The sequence below is a fragment of the Sphaeramia orbicularis genome, chromosome 5, assembly GCF_902148855.1.
Source record: "Sphaeramia orbicularis chromosome 5, fSphaOr1.1, whole genome shotgun sequence".
Taxonomy (NCBI): Eukaryota; Metazoa; Chordata; class Actinopteri; order Kurtiformes; family Apogonidae; genus Sphaeramia; species Sphaeramia orbicularis.
Genome location: NC_043961.1, coordinates 13,657,237 through 13,674,529, shown reverse-complemented (window position 1 = coordinate 13,674,529; position 17,293 = coordinate 13,657,237).

Sequence of the window (17,293 nt, the reverse complement as noted above, 5' to 3'; positions counted from 1 at the left end):
TTTTTTTTTAAAGCAAAATATCACTTCTTTTAAAGTGGTGTCAGTATGGGCAGATTCACCAGAAAAGACCAAGGTTTTGAGACTCCAGAACGACACCAGAACCAGAACTAGATCTGTGTCTGACTGAAAGCACTAACTCAATATAAGTCCTAATAATATAGAAATGAATGACATACTGTAGATCAGGAGATGCTGTTTATAGCAAAACACTCAGCAGGAGGATGGACTTTAGGTTTCATGTCTGGTTTCATACTGTGTTTATTTGACTGTTTTCTTTCTTCTTTTCCTCCTGACCCTTTGTCCTTTGTTTTATCCTTAACCAAACTGTAACCACAGCAATGTCTGACTGTCTGTTCAACTGCCCCGAGGGTCAGAACGAATGCCCTGACTAAGTGTTGTTACAGTATGTGATGAGTTAGAGGTGAGAATGTGTTGGACTGGTTTTCGTCCCGTAAATACACAACTTTTAACAAAAGCCAGAGTGTGGTTGAAAGCCAGGTCATTCAACATAAACGACTTGTAAAAGGAAGTGATTTTACAGCATTTTAATGAACAGTGTCTGCTATTATAGCTGAATTTGTAATAACCAGTCAACAGTCATCATTTAATAGTGTTAATAAATCATGACCTCAAGCCATAAAGACCCAGAACTACTTCTGTGGCAGTTCCCAAATGAATTTTTCCTCTGTATTTAACCTTTCTTAAGTGATTTATCACCATTTATTATAATAGTATCCTATGTGTTTTGCATTTTTTCAATGAAAATTAGGTATTTTCCTATATCACCATGTAGATGTTCATAAAAACACAGATTCAAGTTGATTGTCGTAATATTAGGAACAGAGAAAAATGAAGAAACATGACTTTTTCTACAAAATCTGTCATTTAATTCAGTATGAACCCAGTGTGTCCATCCACTGTCACTGATCCAACTCCATGGGTTTTACTGGTGAATCAGTGTTGTAGAAGATGATGGTGTTTCCATGGCAACTATGGAGCCTCTGAACGTCCAAATGGGTCATATCTGATAACCATGAAAAGATGACAAACTGTATTTTACACCAATTATTTACATGGATTGATAGAATTAGTGGAATATTTAATAGTTTAGATCAGTAGATGGTTTTGGTTTTTGAGGGTTATCAGACTAAATACAGGGTTCTGGATGTTATGAAATGATGAACTCGCCTCATTTTTCAAGGATTTTATCATTTTCTCCTCACTTTAGAAGGATTTGCTCACTTTTATGCCATATTTCAAAGGTTTTTAGTTCATTTTTTTCTTATTTTTGTGGCATTTTGCTCATTTTATTCCCATTTTACAAATTTTTGTACTTTTATCTTATAAGTACATGAGGTAAAACTGCATTTTACACCAATTATTTACATATATTGATAGGATTAGTGGATCAACAGGTATTAAACAGTTTAGATCAGTAGATGGTTTTGGTTTTTGAGGGTTATCAGACTAAATACAGGGTTCTGGATGTTATGAAATTATGAACTTGCCTCTTTTTTCAAGGATTTTATCATTTTCTCCTCACTTTAGAAGGCTTTGCTCAATTTTAAGCCATATTTCAAGGGTTTTTAGTTTATTTTTTTCTAATTTTTGCAGCATTTTGCTTATTTGATTCCCATTTTACAAATTTTTGTACTTTTATCCTATAAGTACATGAGGTAAAACTGCATTTTACACCAATTATTGACATGTATTGATCGGATTAGTGGATCAACAGGTATTAAACATTTTAGATCAGTGGATGGTTTTAGTTGCCAGTGGATGTTTGGGTCTTTATGAGTTAAAACAGTAGAAACAGACCTGTGCACTAATGATTCATAAAATGGGAAATCAAGTGAAGTTCTTATCAGTTTGATGGATTTCTTTTGGAAAGATGGCAAACTGCATTTTACACCAATTATTTACACGTATTGATAGGATTAGTGGATCAACAGGTATTAAACAGTTTAGATCAGTAGATGGTTTTGGTCATCGGCTGCTAGGTTAACCCTTTCATGCATTAATTGTGAGAACCTTAGTCAAGATTTTTTTCTTCAGTGTTTTTATTCCTCCTTAGGCATGAAAAAAACAATGCGATTGAGTTTTTTTTTTTCTATGGAGTTACAAAAATATCCATGCATTTAATTTTTGAAGTAAAGAAACGTGTTTAAAACCCAATGTCAGAAAGTGATATGAAAACAATGAAATAAAAACATTTTTAATGCTGCTAATCTGATGTCTTCTCATATTTTAACATATTTAATGCCAGTAATTACTCACTTCATGGAGATAATATGTAAAAAAAAAAAACTTCTTGTCCAACAAATAACAATTGATTTACACTTAAACATGTTAGTGCAGATCAGGTTTATCAAGAACAGCAAAGTTACAGTAATGGTATGAATGTCACTGTATGGGACGGTGCATAAGTGTCCACTGTGTTGGCTGATATGGAACTAAAACAACAAAACCCATGAATATACAAGAGAACAGCTGGAGAATAACTGTCCACTGGAGTGGCCTATGCATGAAAGGGTTAAACACACGTTTCTTTGCTTCAAAAATTAAATGTATGTTGTCCAGCTGAGTAGACATTTTTGTAACTCCTTAAAAAAATAGGTTAATTTGAAAAAAATTGAATCACATTGGGGGTTTTTTCATGCCTTAAGAGGAATAAAAACACTCAGGAAAAAAATCTTGACTAATGTTCTCATAATTCATGCATCAAAGGGTTAAAAGAAAAATGATGCAGTATGTGTGGACACACCAGGAAACCCAATCATTTTTTAATTTAGTATGAGATAGAGGGGTAATATATAGTAATAATGAATATATCTGTAAATCAACACCATATTTATGTTCGTCATCATGTTTATGGAATGACTTCTTGTGTCATCTCGCGATAATAAATAAACAAATCATTGCATTTGTGATTTAATGGAAAAGCCGACATTACGCACTTCTGTTTTTTCAACATTTAGTAAATATCGGTAAAGTTTTGCGCAGATGTCCAATGGAAAAGCGACCACTAAAAGCTGATCCAAGTCATTCTAGTTTTCATTGCTTGTTGTTTTTCTTTAACACTTTTAAAAAAAATTTCGACTTCTTTTTTTTTTCTCCCAGGAACTGTTACACTATAACTATTTATGTATTGCAACACCACATCAGACCACAAAAAGGCTGGAAAACATGCTAAACAGCCATAACTACTAGCTAAGCAGCACTTAACATAAAACAATCCAGAACATACGGTACATGCTCGTTCATGTACAACCCAAACGAACGAAGCAGGAGGCAGATGTTCTCACAGAATCATTATCATAACGAATGTGAGAAAGCAGCAGCAGCAGTGGGAAAACCAATAAAACATGTAATAATCACCATAATTATTATTTTGCTTAGGTCCAGAAGGGCAGCCAACCAGGGCAAAGGTGGAGCGGGTGTAAACTCCGCCTGCACGTCGCTGCCATGCACATTTAATTAGCCACTGTATGTGACTGCAGATTTAGGTCAGATTTTGGTCTTAGTTCGTATAAAACAGGGATTTTCTCTCCTTGTGCAGTTTGACTGTTGGGAAAATCTGGGTTCCACTGACCCACATCCTGCCTCGAACCTCCCTGGGAGAACTCATAACAGTCTGCTGCCTGTGCGAAGAGGCCAAATATTTATTGGCTTTTTCTTCACACACACACACACACACACACACACACACACACACACACACACACACACACACACACACGGCACTTTGAGATAATGATCTTTTTAGAAACGGGAGATATTTTGCACGTCGCTATCACGCAGTCGATCGGTTTAGCTGCTGCACTTGATTATCAAGTCAAGTTTGTGTGCGGTATAACATGTTAACAACATGATGTGGTGCACAGAAAGTAGACTAGAGGGAAACCCCATAGAGTGGAAGAGAGGAAAGTAGAAAAGAATGAAAGAATGGAAGGTGGAATATGTGTTGTGGAGGTTTTATATTAGAATACATCCTTTCTTTCTTTCTTTCTTTCTTTCTTTCTCTTTCTTTTTTTCCTTTTTGTTTTTCTTTCTTTCTGTCTCTCTTTCTTTCTCTCTGTTTCCTTCTTTCTCTCTTTTTCTTTCATTCTTTCTTTCTTTCTCTCTTTTTCTTTCTTTCTTTCTTTCTCTGTTTCTTTCTTTCTTTTTATTTCATTCTTTCTCTTTTTCTTTCTTTCTTACCTACTTTCTTTCTTTTCCTACCTTCCTTCCTTCCTTCCTTTCTTTCTTTCTTTCTTTCTTTTCAGTCTAATCACATGGACTTAATAGCCAATACAACGTTAAGTTATTTTTATTTTTTCATTTGGGAAAATACTTTACAACACAGTAAAAGAGGAAAAAATACTAAGCACATTTTTATATCATGTCTGAAAAATCACCAATGGTAAAACATTGACATTTCATACAAACACATTCCATATAGGTTCTCTGTTTAGAAAAACAAAACAAAACAAAACAACTCTTCTTATCCCTGCAAAGCCTGAACCATTAAATCATTGACAGAAAATTCCAGTTCTTTGAAACTGGAGCCTTTATTGGTCCTTCTGAACAACACCCCCCAAAAATTTTCAAATATCAATTACCATGCATGAGTTTCAATTTTGTATCATATTTGATACATGAGGTCTCAATACTCAAATATTATTATTTTTGAACAAAGAAAAACACAATATAACACAAACATGTCTAACAAATTGGTAATTCCTTTTCAAAATTGTCAAAGTTCTGCCTCCTTCCTCATTAGTGACAGTCTTGTATTGTCACTGGAAAGGCCTCTGGTGAATGAATTCTTCCCCCTGGTGGATTATCTGTGTATTGCATGTATCTAATTGTATACATCAGGTTTTCCAAAAAAAAAAAATCACACTGATCATGTAGAGGGCTTCAAAACTCATGTATCAAATATGATACGTTTGGCGTTATAGGGTTCTGAAATGTGCAACATAGTAAAGTGCATGTGCTAGAGATCATTTATGAGCTATTGCTTGTTTAAAACAATATATAGTATATAATATATAGTATAGAACAGCAGTAGAACAATGTCAGTGTCCATTTAGTGGAATTTTGACATTGTCCACCCATCCTCCCTCCCTCCCTTCCTTCCGTCCTTCAGTTTACTGTTGAATGAATCAAAGGTTCAGATGTAATTCCATTGTAAATTGTTGTTAGTCATTTTGACCCACCTATGAAAGCTTGGGGTAGTAAAACAAAAACTACAATTACATTGAATCTATAAAAGGTAAAATAAAACATTAAATGGTGTGATGTCAATAACGTGTTTTGGAGGAATACCTGGAATTGGAAATAATTACAACTTTTTGTTACAAAGATATTACAAAGAAACGACCCCACTGGGTCATTTTGACCCACTTATGCATCAAAGGGTTAAAGTGATATGTTGCTTTTTTAAATGGAATTCTGCATTTTCAAACATTTCCCTGTGGTCTACATAAACTCTAAATGCTCTGCATGGGTCTGAATTCATTAATTCAACTCCACAGGTCCATCTTCAACCCTATTTCTGAGTAATGACACCAGAAAGGTGGTTTTGAGCGCTGGCCCTTTAAATGCACATGACCCCGCCCCCTCCAGGTTGTTGGCTGTGCTGCTCTGTCCTGTTCAACCAACAACTGAACATTTTCAGTAATCGACTCAAATTTTGGACATATTTTCAGTTTTTACTACAACCACTGCGGCTGATAAATAATTATGTCGTACTCGGAGAAATGTTCGTTGGAATTCTTGACCTTATTTGCAAATGTTGTGACGCAGTTAGTTAAAAAATGTAACAAATTAAGCAGAAATTAAAACAGGTTGTAGAAATCCTCTTGATTTTTGCTGGAATCAATATAAAGATAGCTTTGCAGCACCTGGAGGGTTCAAATTCAAACTGTATGAACTATTTGGGTCCAAATACACAAATAAATGAACCAAAAACTAATAAAAGTGGGTTTAGCAAAATATGACCCCTTCAAAAGATGCAGTCCAAACTTTTCATTGGTTAAATAATTCTAAAATCATGAGGTCAATGTGAAGACTGACCAAAAAAAAAGAGCAAAAATGGACTTAGAAGGTTTCTGTCTGACAACAACAACATATTTTATTGACTTGTGCAGTTACATTATATAAAACATTTCACAATTCTGAGCAATTCATAGTTATTCATGTCAAAATAGGACCCCTTTAAAGCAGACACATTTACACTTTACAGCAAAATATGGCACTTCACACCCACAGTGAGTGAAATCATCCAATAACAGTTTAATTATTGACCTTTGTGTTCTGAGGTGTTTCAGATGCACCACTGCTCGCATCGCTGTTGCGTAATCTGCACCGATGGGCGTTCGTGTTTACGCCTGTGAGGATGTTGTGATGGTTGAGCTGCTGTTCTCTGTCATAACAGATCGACGGGGCCAGAGGAGTCGTTCGGTTCACACCATCTGTCCGCCGTCTCCCGCTAACAGAGGTGAGCGTAGCGGTTTCGGCTTCAGCCCGGAGCCCAAACCGTCCGTAAGGTCACCCTCAGACCTTTCCCAAACAGCCTTTAAAGTTACTCATTCACTCAAGGCGCCGGAGCAACAAAACTCCAACTCCCCTCGTGAAAGGCACAATAAGTCACTGATGTTTGTAAGAAAAACAAACCGCGCTATTGCCGTATAAATCATTGGGGGGTTAGACTGAGTTTTGACAATATTACCGACTCCCTAGGGATTTGCAGGCACATGGGGAAACCACAGCGAGATGGATAGTGTATTCCTTTTGTAAGTACATCGTGTTTCAGAGCTACATGAAAAGACATCCTGAAGAGCAATAACTCATCTTTGCAGTTTCCCACATGGCCCTCACGTCTTTGACATATCTAAAGAAGAGCGGTGATGATTGCTAAATGGCCCGACTCCAAAGGCGAACAAAAAAACACCCTCATCACACATGCTGAAACCGAGATCTGTCTGTTGCGTTACAACAAAAGCTTCGACTGAGACGGTTCAACAATGAAGCCAGAAACACCCGTCATCTGTCACTCAGTCTGCAAACTGTTATTAGTGGATTTATCATGTGACGGATAAAGAGTTTGGAGTGAAAACAAGAGAGAGATGAGAAATCTAAAAAGACTTTATGTCACATTATTCCAACAAACCCTAATTTTACTCAATGTAACAGTAAAATATATGTTCTTTAATAAGTGTCATCATTACTTTTATTTATTTGGATTAACATGAATATATGTCACTAAACATAATAACTAAAACATCCATTAACTTGTCTTTTGTGAACATGATTTCTGTCTGTATCAGTTAGCAGCGGTGAAAACTACATCTCCCATGATCCCTTGCTATTTCACAGCTGCATTTTTTTTATTTATTTATTTTATTTTATTTTTTTTTTTTTGGGAAATGATCCCTAGTGTCACAAATTACATACAGTTCTGTAAATCCTAGTCAACAAATGTGGGGGGAAAATACTCACATCTGCTACCTAACAATTTCATGCATGAATTATGAAAAAAAGGATCTAGATTTTTTTTTTATTATTGACTTTATTACTCAAAATTAGGCTGAAATTGAAATGCATTTTGAATTTTTTCAAAAAATATGGGTTTATTAAGAAGATATTTAACGCCCCGCGATCCATGAAAGTTCAAGTTTTGGCTTTTTTTAAAGTAAATAATTGCCTGTATTGGAATATCATGATGCAACAGTTCTTTTTAGATGAATTTTTGAAAATTATGGAATGTCCTTTGTGGTAGACAGTTTTTTTTTTTTTGTTGTTGTTTTTTTGTATAAAGCTGTGAAACTGCAGAAGAGGATTAGGGCCACCAGGGAAAAAAAATTAAAAATGAAGGTCCAATATATTTTTTTAATTATTATTATCAGAATTCTGAGATTAAAGTCAGAATTCTAAGAGAGAAGTCAGAATTCTGAGAAAAAAGTTTGACTTTTTTTCTCTCAGAATCTTTAATCTCAGAAATCTGACCTTTTTCCTCATAGTTCTGATTTTAAAGTCAGAATTTTGAGTTTAAAGTTAGAATTCTGAGAAAAAAGTCAAACTTTGTCTCTTACCTATGATGCAACAGTTCTTTTTAGATGATTTTTTTTTTTTTAATTATGAAATGTCCTTTATGGTGGACAGTTTTTTTTTGTTTTTTTTTTTGTTTTTGTTTTTTTTTTGTATAAAGCTGTGAAACAAGTCAAACTTTTTCTCAGAATTTTGATTTTAATCTCAGAATAATAATTTAAATATATATTGGACCTTAATTTTTTTTTTCCAGCGGCCCTACTCATCTTCTGTAGTGAAACTCTTGTCCACAAACATAGACAGAAAACCAATAGCTGGTTCTTAGGAGGTTAACTTTATGAGATCACAGAGCAGTCCAAATTCTAAAACTAAAATGACCCTTTTTTCATTGTTTTGCTTAGGATCTATAGACACTGCCCCCATGTGGTTCGGAGAATATTGCCCTTGTAACCCTTTGGAAAGTGAGCTTCAACTATGGGTCCATAAATGTGGACATCATGCATGAAAGGGTAAATAATGAAAAAAAAAAAAATTCTCTCTCTATATATATATATCACACCTTTGAAATACTCAGATACAAGTAAAAATCCTGAATTTACTGGAATAAAAGTGTTAAAACTGTGAAAAGTAAAGGGTTTTTTGTCACTTACAAATGCCTAAATGCTATAGTTCATCAATCTGAAATCAATTTTGGACACTTTATATACTAGAGGATCATGAGTAGTCCAGTACTGTACCATAGCATTAAAGCATATCATATGTTTTTTTTATATATCAGCAGTGGAGTAAAAGTACTGTACATTAAATCCCAGTGAAATGTAAGGGAGTAAAGTAGCATAAAATGGAAATACTTAAAGGTGGAATATATATTTAACAGATGTTATATTAGAATAAATCCTTTCCTTATCCCTGTGTTTGATAATTGGTCCTATTTTAGTACAAATCCTCTTTTTTATCCACTTGTGTTTGTCCTGTTTCAGTTCTTGCGTTACACTGTTAATACAAACTCAGACTATTTCAGATTACAGGCCTTCTAGTGTTTATTTTAAGGAGGAACATTTGTACTTTACTGCATGTTACAGCAAAATACGGTTTTAAGTCTATGCACATCACACCCACAGCGACTGAAACCATCCAGTAATAGTTTATATAAGTGTTCCAGAAGAAGAAAGTGTTGAAAATAGAATGTGTTTATTTTGTTTCTTTCCGAAATTAAAGTGCTATAAGTGAACTTGTGTTTTTCAGCTTAAATTTAACCATTAAAGACCAACAACTATTTTTGTGGCAACTTCCAAATGATTTTTTTTTCTTTACTAAGTGATTTTTCATCATTTATTATTTTATCATTTGCTGTATTTCACACTTCTCAGGAAAAATGTGGTGTTTTTCTTTTTTTCTGCATAATTTATTGACCATGTAAACATTCATATATTAGTATTAGTAATTTATATTAGAGTAAAGAAAACTGGAGAAAAAGTGTCTTTTTCAGCAAAATACATCATTAATTGAACATAAAAAGCGTCTACAACCACTTTCATGGGTTTTACTAGTGATTTCTACATTAATTATAGAGAACGTCCAACTGCATTTTACCTGAATTATTTACATGTATTGATAGGATTAATAGATCATCAGATATTAAACATTTTAGATCAGTAGATGCATTTAGTCTGTGTTCAGTGTATATTCTTTGTGATCTCTCACTTTTAAAGCATTTTGGACTTTTAAATAAACAATTACTTATTTATATTTAGCTGTACATTACATTATTATCATATTTTTCCATGCTTTTCTTCCTCACACCATTGCACAGTAAAAAAAAAAGTGTCCATTTAACTCTTTGAGAGATGAATTTAATTCTGTTTCAGATAACATTTGATCCAACTCAAAAATTAGAGTAAAATTTACTCTAGTCTAGTCTACTCAGTGTCAAATTTTCAGAGTTAATTCGACTCAATTCAGTGTAAGCATTATCAGTGAATTGTGTAAAAATATTTAACACTGTGGTGTTTTCACACTATTAAGAGTAATATGATTGCACTTTATAAAGCTGTTTTTACTCAAAATTTAATTTAAAAATGACTCTTTAGTGTTTAAATTTTTTCTGCAGTGTTATTTTCTTCATCAGAAACTTTTTTCTATGAAAATAACCAAATGAAATTAAAAGTACAATTTATCACACTACAATATGAATCCAATGACAATAATATAGATGTTAAAGAGAGATGGGAACTGGAAGCAAATGTATTATAACGAATGATGATTGGGAAGAAACGTTCAAATCTGGACACAAACTAACTAACAGTCCAACATGGAGGGAGTTTGAATGGAAAGTGAAGATGCGTTACTTTAACACTCCATTTGTCACTGCAAAATAAAACATCAGATTTATGTTGGAGGAATTGTGGAATGGTGGGTGACTTCACTCATATTTTGGGATTGCCCACAGATCAAAGATTTTTGGAAGTGTGTGAAAACAGAAATAAAAAGATTTCTTGGTATTGACCTACATCTTGATTTAACCCTGTATATACTTGGAATATTACCTGAAGATCTGATAGACAGAGATTGTAGCTTTTTATTGAAAGTCTTACTCATAATAGCAAAGAAAATGATCACAATTAACTGGCTGAAACCACACCCCCAACATAACGCAATGGATAGACAAAGTAAAAAAGGTTGTTATTATGGAAAAAAACTACTGCAAGGTTACAACTGAAACTAGAAAAATTTGAGAAAAGATGGAAACCAATAATTCAAGTGATACAAGAGCTCTAATTACCTCTTTGTTTTTAATATTGCTTTTTTTTGTGTGTCACTCAATTATTTTATTCTATTTCTTTTCCTCAGTAGCACCTGTTTTGGTTTTGCAAATACATTTATTTGTGCTGGTGGAATATTAGAAGTCAGATTTCAAGAATGTTGTTGGTATCTGTGTAAAATATATATGACCTTGACATGTTTTTGACCTATATGTAAAAGGCGTAGTATAAGTAGTTATGAGTGAAAGTAATGTGATATGGATCGAGTGATTTATAGACTGAGGCTGGTGTGATTTTTGTACATCTCCATGTGTTTTATATGGGTGGAATAAATAAAAAGTTCAAAAAAAAAAAAAGTACAATTTATCTACACTGGCAGCATTGTACCCGTGGTGCCATTGTATGATAGCATGAGAGGCTTAAAGTACCCAGCATACCTTACAACATTTGAATACGGACAGAAAAGTGTGCCTAGTAGATAGTCAGGTAATGTTTCTATTCATTTGGCGAGTTTGGTGGTGATCGGGCCTGTGAAGGCTGAGGAAAACCCGTACAAACGCCCTCCTGTGCTGCAAAATCAATCAAGCGGACATCGATGGGACGCCAGGCGGACTGATACAGAACATGCATTATACAGTAGGATAGGATTTGATGCCCCCCCACCCCTGCTGCCTCACCTTGCCATCACAGCACTGTTGCCACTTTTTTTTTCCCCTCTACATCTCTTCTTTCTTAGTCTCTTTGAATCCCTGCTGGAAGTAAAGTACAAGTACATACAAACTGTACTCCAGCGCAGTACTTGGTAAAAGTCTAAGGTGAATTCCAAACCCACATATCTGCAAATGCTGTTTGGAGCTGCAGGTCTGGTCGCAGCATTTCCATCCAGTCTGTCCTGATCCTTCACTCACAGTTTAGGTTGGAGGACCTGGATTAAGTCTTATCTCCAGAGGGACGGGGGTCTGGGTTTGGGCCGGACCCAACATGGCCTCGTCTGAAGCCCCCCCCGCTGCTGTTGTCACTTCATGGAAAACATTCCTACAGTAACCGTTCCCATCCACGGCAGATATCGTATCTGTTTGGATCATAAACCCCCCCCCCCCCCCCCCAACCTCAGTGTGTCATTCTGACTCCTGCTCTGTATGAAAACAACCATGTCTCTGTTTTTACTGTATGTGGAATGGAGTTACCTACCAGCGACCTTACCCCCCCTTGTCTGAACATGTAAAATGTTGGGATGTTGGGATTCGAACCCCAGTCTCATGCATCCTAGATGTTATTCACTGAGCTATCTGTCCACATGTACCATGAACTGTAAATATGTGCACCCCAAGGCTCTAGCTCTTATATTGGGGGCAGGGTCTACTGCACACATGACATTTATCATGAGCGTCTACACGGTAAAGGGAGGTAAAAGTAAACTGAAGTGTAATCACGAAGAGACAACTGTCTAATCAAGCAGCATTTGGGTCTGCATGAAATGAAATCTATCTATCTATCTATCTATCTATCTATCTATCTATCTATCTATCTATCTATCTATCTATCTATCTATCTATCTATCTATCTATCTATCTATCGTTTAATAATCACAGGATAAAAGTTAAAATAAGGTGATAACAGTAATAGTAATTTATAATAATAATAACAGTAATATAATAACAACAACAATAATAATAATAATAATAATAATAATATAAGAAGAAGAAGAAAAAGAAGAGGAAGAAAAAGAAGAAGAATACTTGAATTTCCCTCGGGATTACTTAAGTATCTATCTATCTATCTATCTATCTATCTATCTATCTATCTATCTATCTATCTATCTATCTATCTATCTATCTATCTATCTATCTATCTATCTATCTATCTATCTATCTATCTATCTATCTATCTATCATCTACCTACCTACCAAGGTTATTATTGTTAACGAAAACTAACGAAATGACGAAAACTAGAATTGAAAAAACATTTTTGTTAACTGAAATAAAAAAAACTATAATTAAAACAAAAAACAATAACTAACTGAAATGGTATTGTGTGCTTACAAAACTAACTAAAACGTATAAAAATGATGGATAAAATTCCTTTCGTTTTCATCTGTCAATGTCCTGTCTGGGATTTATTTGAATACAACAGCGAGGAAGATACAAGACACGACAAAACTAAAACTAATACTGAAACTAAACTAAAACTAAGCATTTAGAAAAAAAAAAGAAAACTAATAAAAATTACCAAACCTGCTTTAAAAACAAATTAAAACTAACTGAATAAGAGGAAAAAAAGTCAAAACTAAATAAAACTAAACTATAATGAAAAATCCCAAACTATTATAACCTTGCTACCTTTCTTTCTTTCTTTCTTTCTTTCTTTCTTTCTTTCTTTCTTTCTTTCTTTCTTTCTTTCTCTCTATTCATAGAACTGCATGGACTGAATAGTAAATATCTTGAAAACACCCAGTGATTGAATGAATCACACACAGTTGTCAAACGTCGGCCTATACCTCTACCATATCTTGTTTCTAATTCTAAATTATTTGGAATGTAATGAAAGTCAATGCCATACCTTATTAAAGCCAACTCTGCTTTGGTGACATGGTCCATGCTCATTTTTAAAGGGGTCATATTTTGCTAAACCCACTTTTATTAGTCTTTGGTTCATTTATTTGTGTATTTGGACCCTAATAGTTCATAAAGTTTGAATTTGAACCCTCCAGGTGCTGCAAAGCTATCTTTCTATTCATTTTGGCAAAAATCAAGTGGATTTCTACAACCTGTTTCAAATCCTGCTTAATTTGTTGCATCTATAACTTGTTACATCACGACATTTGCACATATAAGGTCAAGACTTTCAACGAACATTTCTTAGAGTGCGACATAATTGTTTAGCGGTTGTAGTAAAAACGGAAAATATGTCCAAACTTCGATCTGATTACCTAAAATGTTCAGTTGTTGGTTGAACAGGACAGAGCAGCACAGCCAACAACCTGCAAGGGGCGGGGCCTGAAGTGGCTCATTTGCGTTAAAACCTGACCATATTTTCAGGGGAAAAACGCCTAAAAAGACATACCCAAAGTAAATGAAGAATTACTTCACAATAATAAGGTTCATATGGATGTTCTTGGTGTCTATGGACATTTAGAGACCTCACAGAATCTATTCCCATTGTCTAAAATATTGTATCTATTACTATGCCTGAGTAAACTGTAACAAACTAAAAGAGAAATTAGAATTTTTTATCCTCGCCTGTTTTTTTTTCGGCTGGACTGACGATATGCATAAATTAATTGTTCGTGTTGGAGATTTTTAATAGCGTATATTTCACCCCACAAAGATTAAAAATCATGTTTGAACATTAAAGTTTGAACTAAAATACACTTTTGATGTACTTTTATTAACATTAGGGTCTAAACTTTGAGCAAAAGTTGAAAAAAACATCCATTGTCCTGATTTATTATATTTTTATAGTAGATGAATATTAACCCTTTCATGCACGAATTATGAGAACCTTAATCAAAATTTTTTCCTGAGTGTTTTTATTCCTCTTTAGGCATGAAAAAAAACCAATGCGATTAAAAATTTTCTCCTGAAAAATAAATAATAATAGTTTTTAAAAAATAACAATAATAATTTTTAAAAAAATTAAAAAATACACTAAAAATAATAATGAAAAAAAAAAAATTCTTATGAACCTATTTTTCATGAAGTTGCAAAAATGTCCACTCAGCTGCACACCACACGTTTAATTATTAACGCACAAAAACATGTATTTACTGATAAATTGTGAGAAAACTATGGGGAGGGCTTGTGATTCTGGGGATTTATGCTCAGGAGAGATCTACATAATGTTACCAGTTCATGCCAAAAAAGATATGTAGTGTCTTAAAACTTTAATAAAGATATGTGTAAAAAACAACAACAACAACAACGAAAAGAACAATAAAATCCATGAATATACAAGAGAACAGCTTTAGAATAGCTGTCCACTGTAGTGACCAGTGTGCATGAAAGGGTTAATATAATTTTTTAGCCCTATGGGCCCACCCACGGGCTGATAGGGCTAAAGGGGTTATTAAAGGGCCAGTGTTCAAAACCACCTTTCTGGTGTCATTACTCAGAAATAGGGTTGAAGATGGACCTGTGGAGTTGAATTAATGAAGAATTCAGACCCAAGCAGAGCATTTACAGTTTATGTAGACCACAGGGAAATGTTTGAAATGTATAATTCCATTAAAAAAAGCTAAATATCACTGTTTTAAATCCTCCCGGCGCGGGGGTCACACATGCAATACGTGATCAAAACATCACACCTTGGTTGCGGAACAAGAGGTGTTCCTTCTACGTAGTATTCTACCTTTATCATAGCTCTGTTACTACCTCCAGAGGTGTTACAGAGGTGGGACCAAATGATCCACCATTTTATTGACACAGATTTCGTTCCGGAATAAAGGTGAAATATTCCTGTAACACAAATGCTGTGTAAAAAGGGCTTATGTTTGCATGTGTAGTTTAGATTCTCTAAAACTATGATTCTCCCCAAACCTTAGTATCCATAAAAACAACCATATCTGTGTTTTTACAGTTTGTGTATTTATTCTTACTCCATTTTGAGAGCAAACATTTCTCCGACTGAAACAGACCAAACAATGGACTCTCACAGTAAACAGCGATACAGACACACACCGGGTGTTTGTTCTCGGACTGAAATAATAAACACACTTTGGCCCGGAGGTCGAAGAACACCACAGGGAGGTTGCCGGTTTGATTCTGCCCCTCTGATCACTATATTCCACTACACCGTGCCTTTTAAATACCCGGAAATAAAGGGATTTTAAAGCTAAATGATGCCTCGAGGTGTATAAATTTTATAGGCGTACGGTGTCATGCACAGCTGATGCGCATCACACGGATAAAAACATTCGATTTACTTTGTCAAAACTCAACGAGGAGGCAGGAGATAAAGCGAACAGCAGTCCTTTCTCTGCCTGGTTTCGTTCATTCATTTTCCACATCTGTTTAAACATTTTATGATACACCATTTATAAGAACATTAACCCTTTCATGCACAGTGTTCACTCCAGTGGACAGTTCTTCTCCAGCTGTTGTCTTGTATATTCATGGATTTTGTTGTTTGTTTTGTTGTTTGTGGACACTGACGCACCATCCCATACACTGACATTCATACTATTACTGTAACTTTGCTGTTCTTGATAAGCCTGATCTAGAGTAACATGTTTAAGTGTAAATCAAGTGCTTGTTATTGTTATAAGTCTGTAATTGACAATTTGGGTTTTTTTTTTTTTTTTAAGTTTTTTTTTTTTTTTTTCATGTAGAAATGATAAGTTACTACTCAAAAATCACCAAATTCACCCAAAAATTACCCTAAAACCAACTAAAAATGACTCAAAAACCACCTATAAATCAGCCAAAAATGACCCCAAAACCACCTAAAAATCATGCAATAAACCACCTGAAAATCACCCAAAAATTACCCAAAAACCACCTCAAAATCACTCCAAAATGACCTCAAAACCACCTAAAAATTAGTCAAAAAAACCACCAAAAAACCACCCAAAAATGACCCCAAAACCACCTAAAAATTACTCCAAAAAAACCACCTAAAAACCACCCAAAAATTACCCCAAAACCACCTAAAAATTACTCAAAAAAAAAAACCCACCTAAAAACCACCCAAAAATGACCCCAAAACCACCTAAAAATTACTCAAAAAAACCCACCTAAAAACCACCCAAAAATGACCCAAAAACACCTAAAAACCACGTAAACACCACCTAAAAGTCATGCTATAAACCACCCAAAAATTACCCAAAAACCACCTCAAAATCACTCCAAAATGACCTCAAAACCACCTAAAAATTAGTCAAAAACCACCTTTTTTTTTTTTGCATATTATCTCCATGAAGTGAGTACTGACTGGTAATTAGCATGTTCAAATGTGAGAAAACTTCAGATTAGTAGCATTAAAAATGTCTGCTAAAGGTTCATACTGTCTTCCACATATAATTTTTGTAGATAATTCATTAATCAGACAAACTAGTAAAGCAGGTAACCAAACAACTACCCCTGTCTGACAAAAGAATTACCAAGAATAAGCATTCGAAATGTTTTTATTTCATAGTTTTCACACAGTATATCAGTAAATACATGTTTCTTTGCTTCAACAATGAAATGCATGGTGTCCAGCTGAGTGGAGATTTTTGCAACTCCATGAAAAAAAGGTTCATAAGAAAATTTTCTTTAGGCATGTTTTTTTTTTCATGCCTAAAGAGGAATAAAAGAACTCAGGAAAAAAAAAAATCTTGATTAAGGTTCTCATAATTCATGCATGAAAGGGTTAAAGGTTATTTGAAAAAAGTTCTAGCTGCCATTTTTAAGTATACCTGCTACGGAGACATATGTGATCATAATGTAAGTACGAACCAGCTTGTGTATACACTACAAGGACCTCTGACTTTTTCTGCAATCACCAAATTCACCCAAAA